Here is a 4,529-nt window from a genome sequence, read left to right on the forward strand (position 1 = left end):
CTGGATACTATCTTATGATCATAAAGAAGCTTCTGTCCAAGTTTGGTAGAAATCCAGGATAGTATAAGAAAGTTATTAAAATTTCAAAAACTTTAACCACAGAGTGAATATTTGTGGACGCCGCCGACGCCGACGGAATGTAGGATCGCTATGTCTCACTTTTTCGACTAAAGTCGAAGGCTCGACAAAAAGGCATCTGTATACAATTTATGAAACATCCAAGTCTACTACCCTATGAAATATACATTGTAAAGCTTAATAATACAAATAGTAAAACCCAGCAGCCACTACCATATGCATGAACTTCACTTTTTTGAAATTGCCTTCAGTATTTTTGTTATTGTTATACCATTTGGACTATTAATACTGTAACAAATATACATACCAGTTACATATACATCACGTCATGTATTGTAGATATAGGATCTCCTCTACGTCTTATCCCATCATTAATCATATTAATTTCATTGAAACATATGATGTGTATTACTTCCATTCCACTGACATCTGAGGAGTTAATTCTGAAAATTTAAATTCCTGTGATTATCACGTAAAACACCTGAAATTGATGCACTGCTTTCCGATAAAAAATAAATTGGCAATACAGTTCTCTCTTGGTCATGTTGGGGAATATTTCAAAAAAAAAATTTAACGAGAGAGAAAATAAGTGTCAGTTTTTTAAAATTTTATATTACCAATACTGGTAATTAGAACGTCACTAGTTTTCTGATTTGAATTGACATTTATTGTTATTCATTTTTTCAGGATCTTGTACAGCTGACACTACAGTATGGTTTTGTTCATTGTTGTAGGTCATACAGTGACCTAATATTTCTTACATCCCCTTCATTTCGACTGGCAATAAGTTTTCTCATTGGCAATCCTACCCATCTCCTTATTTTTAAAATACTAAATATTTTCTATCTGTGACAATAAAATTTTATTGATTTAATATAAAGGTATTCTGATCAACACTATGAGGTAATGTTCAAAACACTCTGTCATTGTCAGCGATCAAATTTATTTTAACTGCAATGGCAATGTATTTGTGCAAGACCCAAAAGTACTGCACATGTACATGATATACCCACATACATGTACGTATACAATGTACTTAATAAATCAGTGAGACATAAAATGTAGGTCAAAAAGATATCATGCTGCATCATAATTTATACAATGCAAGTCATAATCATGTACATGATATTTGAACTTTATAATAGTAAAGGATAGATAGTCTGACCAGTAATAAAGCCACACAACACTGTGTGACAACAGTGAAATATAAGTCACCCATAGATGCACATACCATTATTGCAGGTCTTTTGTATATACAATGTATACGTTTAAGGTTACTTAGAATTGGCTGTCGACATACATGTACACATGCCAGTACTGTCATGCATTTTCAGAGTCATTGGACCCTAGGTTACTCCAGTCCATTATCAGTCAACTCCTCTGACCATTTGTTGTAATACAATGTACTGCTGAAAGGGAGAAAACAGTACTTTATTAACAGCATGTAGATGCAAGACTATAAAATGTATTCAAAGAGTTTTGCAAACAATTAGCTTATATATTTATTGTTTACTAACATTAAACACGTATTATCAAACATCAAAAAGCAATGGATTGAAGTTGCTATTAACATGATTAAGAACAACAAAGAAAAATTAAAGTTAAATTTTTTACCTTTTGGACCTTTATTATCATGATTATGGTCCAATATCAAAAATCTAAATACATGGTTAGATTCAGCATATCAAAGAATCCAAAGAATTCAGTTTTTGATGAAATCAATCAAAGTTTAATTTTGGACCCTTTTGACCTCAATGTGGACCAATTTGATAACGGGGCCCAAAAATCAAAAATCTAAATACATGGTTAGATTCAGCATATCAAAGAACCCCCATACATTCAATTTTTTTTTTAAATCAAACAAAGTTTAATTTTGGACCCCAATTTGGACCAACTTGAAAACTGGGCCCAAAATCAAAACTCTAAATACATGTTTAGAATCAGCATATCAATGAACCCCAAGAATTCAATTTTTGTTAAAATCAAACTAAGTTTAATTTTGGACCGAAAAAAAATCCCCCCCCCCCCCCCCCAAATTTTTTGAACCCCCTTATGATTCATCACCCCCAAACTCAATCCCAGCCTTCCCTTTCTGGTATGGTACCTTGCAGTACAATTTCAGAGAGATCCATACACTTGAACACAAGTTATTATCTGGAAACTAGAAAATGCTTATTTTTGGCCCTTATTCCTAAACGTTTAGGGCAATTACCCCCAAACTCAATTCCAGCTTTCCCATAGTGATATGGAACCTTGTAATACAATTTCAGAAAGATCCATACACTTACACACAAGTTATTGTCATGAAATTAGAAAAATGCTTGTTTTTGCCCCTTTTTTGGCCCCTAATTCCTAAAATTTTGAGGCAATTACTCCCAAATTCAATCCCAGCATTCCCTTTGTGATATGGAACCTTGTGGTACAATGTCAAAAAAATGCTTATTTTTGGCCCATTTTTGGCCCCTAATTCCTTAACTTTTGGTACCATAACCCCCAAAATCAATCCCAACCTTCCTTTTGTGGTATTGAACGTTATGGTAAAATTTCATAGAGATCCATTCACTTAAACTAAAGCTATTGTGCGAAAACCAATGTGTCTTCGGACGACAACAACGCCAACGTCATACCAATATACGACTGCAAAAATTGTTTGCGGTCGAATAAAAATGTTGCAAATAAGAAATTTTGTCAATTTGTAGTTTTACCAACATTTTAAACATACAGTTTTAGTTTATATCTAATTATTAGTAAAATTGAAATAAATGAACCTTTTGCTTTATTTAAATAGCATGGTTTTTGCCTTTGATGCAATAATTCAGCTATCAATTTGATTTTTGTTGAAAAAATGCTAAAATAAAGGCTCTAAATAATGAACTTTCCTTTCTTAACAGATAATAAAATTTTACTGTTCACCATCAAAATTTTACTGTTCGTGGGTGTTGAAATTAGGGGGGGGGGATTAAAATAATAATACTTAAAGAAGTGATTTTTTAAAATAAATAGAGGTCATGGAGGTATGATACTTAAACAAGTGATTTTCATGTCAATATCCCAGATTCAGTACAAGGTTATCATTTGACATGACTGGACATGCTATAAACACAGATGTCGGTTCTGGTAATTTTAGCAACATAATTAGTCCATGTATTATACATTTAAAGCTACAATAAAATTAAATCACTCAGTCTAGTGATTTATTTGTACATGTACTACTTAAATTGGTGATTATTGAAGAATGACAACTCTTACTTCCAACATTAGTGGACACAATGTCATTTGAATCAGTGATTTAGAAAATCACTCATTTAAGTAAGTCCCCTGAAAGATTAAAAACAGATCCAAAAATACAAGATAAGTTTAATTCAGCATATTAAAGTACCCGAAAAATCCAAGACTTTGCATTAAACTTCATTGAAATTGGTCAAGAACTAGGTAACTTGTACAGTGTATTAGAAAAGTATTGTTTAGGCCCCTTAGGCCAGGGTTTTTTTATTTGTTGGTTTACGGATCCGCTGACCCTATTTTTCTGATTTGCAGAATAAAAATAAAATTGACCATTCATGCTTTTTTATTCCCGCTGACCCTTTGCAATTTTTCCATTTATAAAAGGGCATAACTCTAGAACGGTTAAAGTGACGCCACCAAAATTCAAACTTGATCTGTGTTTTGTGGTAATAAGCATTGTGTATAACATGTATAAGTTTCATAACATTTGGTTGAGACAAACTTAAGTAAGAGAACGGAAACTTAAAATTTTGCAATTTTTCCATTTATAAAGGGGCATAACTCTAGAACGGGTAAAGTGACGCCACCAAATTTCAAACTTGATCTGTGTTTTATGGTAATAAGTATTGTGTATAAGTTTCATAATATTTGGTTGAGGCAAACTTAAAGTAAGAGAACGGAAACTAAAAATTTTGCAATTTTTCCATTTATAAAGGGGCATAACTCAGTGTTCTAGCCAGGATTTGAAAAGGGCAGGGTGCTAGTCAGAAAAAAGGCAATTTTACACGTAAATGTCATTGAAAAAAGGGCAATTTAACGTGTAATTTTCATTGAAAGAAGGGCAATTGATTAAGCCTCATAATTAATTAGCATATAACTTAGGCACTATGGTAAAATCAAGTTTCAGTTAAAATGGAGTAATATAATTCAATACTTTTGGCAAAAATTTTTATGGTTTATTTCAAATTTCATGATGTTGAGACTTTAGCATCTTTAGTTTAGTATATAGGGAACTTAAACTTATATTAAACACAATATACATTTATTTCCAGTGACAGAGGGAGATATGAAGATTTGTTCACCCAAGAATATTCATATTTCATGAGGGCTCTGCTTTTCGTCCTGTTTCTAAAGCTTATACAAATAAATTATATATTTTCCGACAATGTACATATATTGTATATTTATGTTTATAACAGCTGAGCAATAATAATTCAATCCACACA

General features: G+C 32.0%; 1 long non-coding RNA gene across 2 annotated transcripts in view; it reads right to left on the reverse strand.

Annotated features, from left to right (window-relative positions):
- Window positions 1-411: 411 nt before the first annotated feature.
- LOC127701433 (uncharacterized) overlaps window positions 412-4,529 on the reverse strand; it is a 4,938-nt gene continuing 820 nt past the window's right edge. For both annotated transcript variants that reach the window (XR_007982026.1, XR_007982027.1), the window contains exons 2-3: window positions 1,310-1,487; window positions 412-521 (exon numbers count right to left, since the gene is read on the reverse strand). This is a non-coding gene — a long non-coding RNA (uncharacterized LOC127701433). The remainder of the gene's footprint in view (window positions 522-1,309; window positions 1,488-4,529) is intronic.

This window comes from Mytilus californianus, unplaced genomic scaffold (genome assembly GCF_021869535.1).
Source record: "Mytilus californianus isolate M0D057914Y unplaced genomic scaffold, xbMytCali1.0.p SCAF_5, whole genome shotgun sequence".
Taxonomy (NCBI): Eukaryota; Metazoa; Mollusca; class Bivalvia; order Mytilida; family Mytilidae; genus Mytilus; species Mytilus californianus.